Here is an 11,237-nt window from a genome sequence, read left to right as displayed (position 1 = left end):
CAAGGTTCCCAAGGTTATAGATCTTCTTTTCAATCACATGGCAACCAATTTCTAACTCTCATTTTCCTAATCAATCATCTTATTCTCAAGGAAATTGTAGGAGTCCCGCTTTTGAGGAAAAAGTGTTGACCGCTTTGGGCACTTTAGAGGCCAACACTCAATTACTTCATTCCCATTCTCAATCCATTGCTAAGCTAGAAACCCAAGTCGGGCGAGCTAGTACCTTGAAAGCTAGAGAGAAAGGGAAGGTGTCTCTAAATGCCCCAACAAAGCAACAATTTGTTGTAAAAACCAGTGAAGGTCACACAGTTGAATTTATTAATATGGTGACGACCTTGAGAAATGGGAAAATTATTGACAATCAAATTGGTGTTTCCAATGAAGAGAGTGAATCGGTGCAACCAAAAGTTGACACCCGTCCCGTTTCACATTTTATTCCTCCTTTATTGCATGTGCATGATCATTTAGTTGACAAAGTGTTAAAAAATGATTTGAAAAGTGATTTGAACAATGATTTGAACAATTCTTGTGTTGAAGATGCTTTGAAGAAAAATCTTGAAAAAGACTTTGAGCCAAGAGCTCCATTTCTGGATACCTTAAAATGGTCTATTTCTCTTGAAAAACAAAAGACCAAAGTGAATGAAATAATTGAAGTGTTTAGGCAAGTGAAGATCAATCTTCCACTTTTGGATGCAATTAAGCAAATTCTGGCTTATGCCAAGTTCTTAAAATATCTTTGCACCCAAAAGAGGAAGAATAAGAGCCAAGCATGTAATGACCCGGATTTCTAAACCCGGTGCGTTAGTAATGAACCGGAAGTTGACCCGATAACAGACCCGAAATGTGGAAGCAAAAAAAGACAAATGACCTCAAGAGATGTACGTCATCCCTAAGGCCCCAAAATAACTCTCCATTAAACCACGGAACTCAAATGAGCCAAGCAAATGAAGCAAGAATGCCTAACCCGAAAAGAGATGAACTAAAGGCAAAATAGTCATTTCTCACTGAAAAGGGTGCCACCGTGCACACCATTGGAAGGACAACGAAAAATGAACAAAATTAGACTCAAGAATCGTCTGATTCTGAGTCCGGGCAGAAAAGATATGAAATTCCAACACCCGATGCAAAAGTTATGAAGCAATGACTTAAACATTTTCCAATATTTTCATAATAAACTTTGAAAACAAAAGTGCATAGAAAACGAGATACATGTCATTGGCCTCCGGCCTCATCTCATACATGTTAAATACATTGAAAAGAATGCACTTACGTACACTTTACATATACGAATCAACGAATACAAGTTTAAACAAATAGGGCTACAAAGAGGCATCTTATGCTAACACTTGCATAAAATAGAAACTTAGAAAATGTAAGCCATCCAAGGAGCAATGGAATCTTCAAATCCTGAGTCCTGTACCTGAAATATGCCCCAGTATCGTAGGGGTGAGTAACATAAAGCTACTCGTAGGAGATGAGCATGCATCGACCTAGCATTTTACAATTTTATCACCTTATGGTGAAACATGTTAAAGGGGCTCATGCCACCTAACGTCTATGTCAAGATGAGACCCAGGGAGCATCCTAAGCTACCTAGATCATTTATATCATAATCACATTGTTCATGCAATTCAAACAACATGGAAACATGTTATACAAGGCAACAAGATATAGATTCTCAAAGTCTTTAACTTGAAATCCAAAATACGAAAACAACAAGTGTGAGTTATGCCACCTAACGTCTATGTTCAAAATGAATCTATAAGGTCATTCCTAAACTACATTTGAACATCAAAATACAAATTATGATATCGATGCAATTTAACCAACAATGGAACTTCCAATACAACGCATGAAGCATGCTTTCACAAAGCTACATCTTAAGCTCAAAATAGGAAATCAAATAAGGAACAACAAGTTACGATATCATCTAGTTATCAACTTGAAATGAAATACGAAATCAAACAAAGTGGATACTCGGACGTCACGCCAGATCAGATCGACAACAAAGTTACTTTAGGGTTACTAGCCCATGGGTAACCTCCCTATGTGCGTACTAGACTATATAGAGGGACAATCCCTCGTACTAGAACCAAGTCTTAGCCGTAGCCAAACAACGACATGCCCAAGTTCCAAAATCAACAAATTATGCAATAACGTATATATATCAACAGGAATATACAAGATATCAACTATTTACCAAGCATAATCCAAATTTTGGAAACTTATACAATACATGCTCAAAATTCATAACTACTATGACATGTAAGATGTCAAATACAAAGTGTGCAATTCCTTACACATAGCAACAATATATTCAATAAGGAAAAACATATTCTCATGAATATAAAAGTAATAACTATGTTATCCAATGCTCAAAAGTAATCAAGTGAACATACATCAAATCCAAATCCATGATTTAAATATAGAAACAACTTCCAAAATGCAATTAAATCTATGGAGTAATAAAGTAGAATTTAATTAAACATAAATAGTTAAATTCTCTAAATTCCAAGTTAATCCAAATAACCTCAATTTAATATATATTGAAAGACATGTCATGGTCATCATATATATAACATCAAATGACAAGTTAAGTGATTAAAACACTTAAAACAAAATTAATAAAGCTAATTAATTAATTTCCTCTAGATTTTTAAACAATTCCAAATGCCCTCAATTTAATCTATGTTAGAGAACATGCCAAGGCCTATTTAAATACCACATTACAACTTGATTTAATGCTTGATACAACCATGTGAATTAAACTTTCACTAAAGATAAATATTAAATAAAAGTTGTAATTCTTAATCAAATTATCCAAATTTAATATATGTTAACCAACATATCTAAACATAATTTCCTAGAATGTTACAATTGAAATCAAAGTTATACATCATCATAAATTTTAAATCTTATACAAAGAAATAAAGATTACTAACTTTCTAGATTTGATACAAGGCATACATATATGTTGTATAATCATGGCAAATACACAATACAACACACAAATAATCCTAAAACATCCCCTACCTCAATTGGAATAAAAATCCCAATTACCACCGAAATGAAATCGCCCCAAACATTCTACCTTCAACTTGTAAAATTCATAAAAAATTCAATTCTAACCCAAATTGAATAAATCCAAAGCCTAATGAAAGCTTAAACACTTTAATTTGATAATATCAATTTAGTTTAACAAAATATTTTCCCAATTGAAACAGTTTTGACCCACAACTTTGAAACAAATTCTGCCCAGAAAACACATTTTCAGCCTGTAGCTTCCAACTTTGAAAATTCATGAAAAATTCATTTAACATCCAAATTGCGCAAACCTAATTTATTTTGGAAGTAAACATATGAGAGTGTAAAACAGGAAATTTAAGCTATGATTCAATGTCAAAAGGTTAGTGAAATAAACCATCTAAAAATATGTTTTCCAGCTGCAATAAAAACATGGACAGCAGATAGTTTCGGATTTTTAAAAAAATTTAGAAATGCTCTAAAATCGTGAAAAAATTCTGAGTAGTTTAAAACCCATGGGGGAAGTTCCAGTAAAAATTTCAAGGCAATTGAAGCAATATAACTCTATATTAAAATTCATTTCCGGACCAAAAAGGAAAAGTTTCAAATTTCCAACAACTAGCTTGCAACTTCAAAAATTCATAACTAATTCATTTTAAATCCAAATTACATGAAACCAAAACTAAATGAAAGCTAATTGAGTATATTTTCATATTCTATATTTAATTTGACAAGATTAATTTCAAGTTAAAACAGTTTGATGGCAAAATACAAGTCCTTCTCTTCCATGCATGTAAAACACTCAATAATGACATAAAAATACTTCAAAATAATAGATCAATACCTCACTAGAGAATTGAATCTCTAGATACCAAAGAAAAATTAGGAGTTAGGCTAGATCCTTCAAGGGTTTTGAAGAGGAGGATGAGAGGAACAAAAAGTATTCCAAGCTTTATGGTCTAAAGTAAGTGGAAGGGCCTCAAAGATCAAGGTCAATGCCTAAGGCTTCAAGCTCCATCCATGGAGGCTAGGGTTTTCTTGTAAGGAAGAGAATGAAATAATGTGGTTAAGTGTGAGTGGAGGAAATAGAAATCCTCCACTCACTATGTGCTCTTACACCATTGTCAACACACACATCTATGGTCAATTGCACAAAAACCCTCCTTTAAAACCATAATCCCAAAGTGGCCCAAAGATATTTGCAAGACTAAATTGTGAACCTACACTTGTCACCAATCCATGGCTCCTTCCTAGGCTTAATCCCACACCTACACTTGTCAACCATCCAAGCTATCAAGTGCACCAATCCTAGACCAACAAGTGGGTGAATCCTCACCCTCCAAATGTCATCATCCAATGCATTAAAGTGTTTCCACACAAATGTCAACAAGTGGACCAATGAAAGTGGGATACTTGTCACACTTTTCAAAAATTACAAAAAGGTCCTTTTTGAAAATATCTTCCAAATTTAATTGTAAAATGGTCCCCAAGATAAAAAATAATTACTTTATTTAATTACACTAAAACCCCACAAGTTAAGAATAATTACACTAAAGTATGCATTAATGCTCCTTTATGAAAGAAGTAAGCAATCAACATGCTTTTCTAGAAAAGTAAAAATACCACTATCATGGAAATCAAATATCATGAATGCATGCAAAACCGGAATCAAATCCGAGCACAAAAAGTGAGGTTGTGCAAGGAAAAAGGATAAACAAGAAAAAGACAAAATGTGAATAATGTTCGGAAAAATAAAATATGGAAATGACACAATCCCCAAAGGAAGTTGTCAATCCAAGGAAAAGAGTCTCGAAAATCATTCCAGAGCACTCGAGACGACATCAAGTGATAAAAAACCGAACCCAAAAAGGAAAAGACAACGGAAAAAAAATATCCGTTAAAATCCGAGAAAAAGAAAAGGAATAAAAATGACCGGGTCATTACAAAGTACCAAAGAAAGTGGTCTTGACCGAGCAAGTAAGCTCTATCTTGCAACATAACACTCTCCCAAAGTTTAAGGACCCCGGTTCACCTACTACTTCTTGCATCATTGGTGGCCATGTCATTAATCGGGCTCTTTTAGACTTAGGAGCAAATGTAAACCTTCTTCCATACTCGGTATATGTTAAATTAGGCTTAGAAGATTTAAAACCGACGTCGGTAATTTTACAACTTGCCGACCGATCCATCAAAAAGCCTCGGGGTATCATTGAGGATGTGTTGATTAAAATTGATAAGTTCTTCTTTCCCGTTGATTTCGTTGTCATTAACACAGAACCGGTTTCGAATCCCAAGAGCCAAATTTTCATTATCCTTGGCCATCCTTTCTTGGCAACTGCAAATGCCAACATCAATTGTAGGATAGGGATAATGAAAATCTCATTTGGCCACATGAAAGTGAAGTTGAACATTTTTAATCTAATCCCGAATTCAACGGCTAAGCATGAAGAAGTGTGTGTTGTGAAAAAGTGTCTTGACAATGAATGTGATAAAGTCGAGTCTTTGCTTGAAGATCAAATTTCCAAAAGTTCATCTTTCAATTTGAATTCTAAGAAAGTTGTTTCAAAAACAAAGTTTGAAAAGGCGTGGAAGCCCAAGAATTGCATGAACAAAGGACCGTCAATCCCCTTTGAATCAAATCCAACAAGTTCTTTAGGGAACAATATGTTGGGTTGGATTTAAAGTGCCATTCACCCTGTCAAGGAGGGGATGCACAACAAGATTTTCGATCCGGGCTAAAAAAGCCCAACGTCTTGTTAGAGACTTTAAACACTAGTGCTTCGTAAGGTTTACAACCCTATTCCTCCCCCATTTCTATTTTACCTTTCACTTCTTGTGTTGTCTAGATATATTCTGGGTTCATACACATTGCTAGGAACTTTGATTGAGTATGCATGCACTTTCACTTTCAAATTAGGCATTTTGTGCCTATTCGATCGATCTCAAAAAAGGTTCGGTCGATCGAACTGCTAACCCTACATCCAATCATCTTTTTGTTCCATCGTGCGTAAATTCTCTGCATAAATTAGCTCTCTGTGTATCATGCGAAGTTCCTTTCTGATCGATCTGAGAATTCCAAGTTCAATCGAGATTTTCCACTAATCGATCTTCACTCCCAAGAAAAAGGCCTCTTTGTGTATCGTTCGAACTTATATGTAGGTTTTCACCTGTTAGATCGATCAAAGTTCCTTCCAAATCGATCTTTGATCCATTAATCCATGTTCCTTTTGTTGACTTTGACTGTTTTTTGAATTTTGCATTTCATTCTAAAAAAATAATAATCATAAAAATAAAAATATTTTATTTATTTTATTGTATTTTCAAAATTCAAAAATCCAAAAAAAAATATATTTTTCTTTATTTTTATTTTTATATTTATTCCATTTTATTTTCAAAAATCCAAAAAGAATTTTATTTTATTTTTACTTTCATTTTATTTTATTTTTATTTTTATTTCTATTTTTGAAAATCCAAAAATATTTTTAATTTTAATTTTTAAAAATTCAAAAATTTTCAAGAATGCTGTGTCGTTTGGTAAGTTCGATCGATCTTAGCTCTTTCCTGATCGATCAAAGTTCGATCGATCTGAATTCTTTCATGATCGATCGAACATGTCGGGGATGGTTTTTAAAAATATAACCTAAAGGTCATTTGGATCAATTTCCAGATCGATCCAAGACCACCTTTCTTCACTGACGTGTGCCATCATCTCTCCCACCTTCGGCAAACCTCCGCCGACCATCCCAAGCTTCCATACTCCATCTCTCGGCTTAAATCTACTCTATCTCTTCATCTCCACTTCTATCGTTTGATTTTTGGTAAGTTTTGGGTTATATTCCCATTTTTGAGCTTCAATCTTTGTATTCTTGATTTTTCCATGTTAGATCTGAGTTTCCATATGTGATTTCTACATATTTTTGAAGTCTGAAAGCATATTTTTATATATGTATATATATATTTGTATATATTTGATTTCGATCTTGATTTAGGGGTTCACATGCCTATATAAGTGACCAATCTTGACTTGTTGATGTGTAGAGGGGCTCACGAGCTTGCTCGGGTGCCCCCCGTGTTGTCCACGTCACAGATCTGTGACTTTTCATTTTTTTTGCAGAGTTTGATCGATCACAATTTTATCTGATCGATCAGAGAAAGATCGATCTCACTCAATTCCTGATCGATCCAACTTGGATCGATCTCATCTTTTCATGATCAATAGAACATCACAGATTTGCATATCCACTTCACATGCCATCTTTTTGTGTTCCATGCTATCTTATATATGCCCAATGCCTGTGCTATCCACATTGGGTGCATTTTATTCTGTTATATTTAGCATGTTTCATTTATTCATTGTCTATAACTGGCTGCATTACAACTTGCATAGATTCATGTCAATTATTCTGAGTTGTCTATCTTACTTAACATACATGTTTCTATATATTGTACTTTAATTCTTTATTCCTATACTGACTTCATCTACAAGTTTTCCTTTTCTTTTTGCAAGCCATGGCTCGAGTAAAGACTGTTGCCCATAGGCAGTATAAGCGCAGAGTGAAAGCAAAGATAGAGGAGCCCGCAGAGCCTTCTCATGCTCAGGACCCAGCTCTAGAGCCAGCTCCAGCTCAGTCCTCATCAGCCGATACTAGATTATAGTCTTCTACTTCCGCATCATCTTCTTCTGATGAGACTGAACATATGCCTTCTCCATCACCACCACGGGCACAGCATGGCCAGATCCGTGATAGACCTATCCGGAGATACTCACGCCTTTCAGTGGTGCATGAGTCTGTCTTCGACATTGCTTTCTTCTCCCGATTATTCTTGACCAGGGCAGCTAATGAAGATATTTGATGGCATGGCATATCAACTATATTAGCCCCCGTGGCCAACCCAGTTTACCCGTGGCTTGTTCGAATGTTTTACCAGAACCTCTGGCCGACCCTGAGTAACCTATCAGAGCTGCGGACTACCATTAATGGCCACCCTATCCCCATCACAGTCAACACTTTGGCCATTTCTTCTCAATGCCGCATGTCTGCCCTCCTGATCTTCACTATCCTATTCTGAAGAGGCCATCTGATGCAGATATGGCCGTTGCACTGACTGGCTATTACAGTGATGATGAGACGTTCGCCACTCGAACTTATCTACCCGATGATTTATGGTTCTTTAATTCGGTATTATACCATAACGTATTTATGGCGGGACATAAGATATAGAGGTGTTCAGACTTTTTTGCAGCCCTCTATGCATTCTATACAGGCCACTAGTTCTCTGTTCCAGCAGTCCACTGGAGTGTTATGATGAAGTTATATACGAGCTACATCAGCAAGGCCAGGCTTGGGCGAGCCAATTTTCTCCCTTTCGGACATCTTATTACACAAATCCTCTGGAACCAGCACTATCCCTTTTACCCGAAGGAGCGTCCAGAGACAGGGGCTTACCACTTCGACAAGAAAGATTGGAACAAGAGCTACAATACTCTTATAAAGAGCCTTGAGGAGGACGCTGTTCTAGCAGCTGAGGAGTTGGAGGAGGCAGAGGCAGCAGCAACAGCAGATGATCCAGCAAACCCACAGACGGCTGCAACACATATGGACATAGACTTAGAGCAGCAACCACCAGAGGAGCTACTACATCACTCTCCGGCGGGGTCGCCAGTTCACTCATAGGAGCAAAGTCAGGACATACATCAGTCCCTTGATCCAGTCATACTTGACGCTCCAGTTTTAACACCCAGCCTAGGAGAGCGTATCCAGACTTTAGAGGATGCGATAGTCTCTCTCCGTGCAGATGTCTTAGCTGCGGTGTAGGACATTTCTAGAGATATCCGGGGATCACGCTCCGCTCGTCCTACCTCATCTGCTTGATCTCTATATCTCTCTACCATTATTTATATATCTGTGATACTTAATTGTTATTTTTGATACTGTTATGATATTTTTGCAGCCAGTCTGTTGGCCCTGATACTGTGATGTACTGTACATTATTTTTCTCTTTCTATACATGCTATGATTGGACATCAGATTCTTATATTGATACATCTATCTGTTATTGACTCCATTATAAGGTGCATGCTAGTGACTTCAGTGAGAGAGAGTGCTGGTCAAATTTTTCAGGACCACCCTTATTCCTCTCTCCTTATTTCATTTATTATCCCATTTACACTTGCATGTCCACTGTGCACTATTAATATCCCTTTTGTTATCTGATGAGATTTTGTCCCAGTGCCATCTTTTCAGGACCATAGTCAATCCTAAGATTAGGGGAGTTATATCACCCACTTCGGATACTTGTGTCCAGGCCATTCTTTGTTTTAGCTGCACTGGTATACTCTTTCCTTTGTTCTCTTTACACATTGAGGGCACTGTGCCGTTTAAGTTTAGGGTAATGGGTGTTATTTGCAGTGTTTGCTTTCAATTCAAAATTTTAAGCATGACTTGTGTATTTGAGGGATTTTCTATGATTGGTCCATAACTAGCTATGATTTTGATCTTTTGAGGACTATATTGCTTAAAATTTAAAAATTGTTTGACTTAAGAGTCTAATACTGCTTGTATGCCTTGTGGATGCCATTTAGGAGTAAATTTTTTGAAAGATTAATATCTTGCTTGCATTTGTGGTCCACATCATCCTGATTTTATGATTATTTTGAGATTCACTTTAGAATTCTACATTAGCACAGGTGCATACTAGTATTCATTTGTGGGGTTCATGCTTTGTTGATTATTGAATTGGTTATATCCCAATTTAGCTACTAATGCATTGAAAGCTTTCATTCTTGGCAAGATGGATAACAAACCCTTTTCATTGAGTAGCCAGGATTCTAGCCTCATAAAGCATTGAATTTCTCGTGCCGAAAGGTGGAGGGCCCAAACTCTAGGTTAATAACTTACCCAAAAAAAAAAAAAGTTGCAAAAGCAAATAAAAAAGTGAGGACTTCTCTCAAAAGGTGAGAAGTGGGAAATGATTAGATGGAGGTTGTTTTGATTTGTAGCTTAGTTGATTTGAGCTTGTAAGTCCTTAGGGGTGTTTAAACACCTAATGCCCTAAAGTCGTCCGGTTTGGGAGTTATTGACCTAACGCTCGACCTCATGGATCGCTAGAAAGCTTAATAGATCACAACATTGCACCATACTTCCATCTTTGATCCTTAGGTTAGTTACAACAACAACCAAAAAAAATCTAGTGAAAAGAATAAGCGCACCTAGATCAATAAAGCTTTAATAAAAGTCCACTCTTTGTCTTGATGATCGGTACTAGATTTGTATGCTAGTTTGAGGGTAAGGATGTGATCATTTCTTTAATTGGCTTAGATAGCAACATATTTGATGTCGGTCCACTCAAAAATGATTCTAGAGTTGTTTTGATTTGCATGATCATTTTCTTGATGTGTGGAGGACCATACTTGTTTGCTTGATGTTTAGATTTCGGAAAATTGCTTGGAAATGGTTGAAAAATTGCATACTTGAGGTAGTTTTCTTCCAATGCTTGTTTGCAATAGTGATGCCTCTTTTGTGAGAAAGAGCTTAATGTTTGTGGGTATCATTTCTGGAAACCCTCACGAGACTTCACTCGTCCACTAGGGGTAACCTAGGGGTTTAAAAGGCTTATTGCATATGCTAAATGCAATCGTGTACCCTACGAAAGTGGCGTTATCCATTTACTGTTTTCTAGTTCATACTTGTATAGATGTTCATTTCATTCATTTACTTTGTAATTCATTGCTAGGGACTAGCAATATTTAAGTTTGGGGGTGTGATGAGCGTTGAAAAGTGCGCATTTAAACCCCTTAAGCTCGAGTATTCTAGGACATTTATCTATCTTACTTTCCCGTTTTAGACTAATTTCATGTTATTACCCTTTTCAGGTACTTATCCCTAAAATAAGTCAATTCAACCAAATTAGAGTATAAAAGAAGCAATCTCAAGTAGAAAGGAAGAAAGGAGCAAAGTGGAAGCAAAGTGGTGGAAATCAGCAATCTTCGATCGATCAGGATTAATTTCGATCGATCTCACATTGATCGATCTAGCCTCATCAAGATGGTTCAAAACCCTTGTCCTCATCCTCAAAGAATTTCCATCTTCGATCGATCCAACTTTCTTCAGATCGATCAAACTTCCTTGATCTTATCCTCACCTACCACTTTTGTCTTTTTCCCAAAATATCTCAAAGATTTGTCGTATTCCAAAAAGGCGCCGCCAAGGATT

The 11,237-nt window shown here is 36.4% G+C and overlaps 1 long non-coding RNA gene across 1 annotated transcript; it reads right to left on the bottom strand.

Annotated features, from left to right (window-relative positions):
- Nucleotides 1–1,141: 1,141 nt before the first annotated feature.
- Nucleotides 1,142–4,091, bottom strand: LOC132314807 (uncharacterized). Its single transcript, XR_009483506.1, has 2 exons — nucleotides 3,869–4,091; nucleotides 1,142–1,420 (listed from the first exon to the last, which is right to left on the bottom strand). It is a non-coding gene; the product is annotated as an uncharacterized LOC132314807 (long non-coding RNA).
- Nucleotides 4,092–11,237: the final 7,146 nt, after the last annotated feature.

The sequence above is a fragment of the Cornus florida genome, unplaced genomic scaffold (assembly GCF_030987335.1).
Source record: "Cornus florida cultivar Cherokee Brave unplaced genomic scaffold, ASM3098733v1 CherokeeBrave_3.0.0_Hap2_Chr06, whole genome shotgun sequence".
Taxonomy (NCBI): Eukaryota; Viridiplantae; Streptophyta; class Magnoliopsida; order Cornales; family Cornaceae; genus Cornus; species Cornus florida.
Note: the sequence above shows the minus strand (reverse complement) of the source record. Positions and strands in the feature narration are given on the sequence as shown.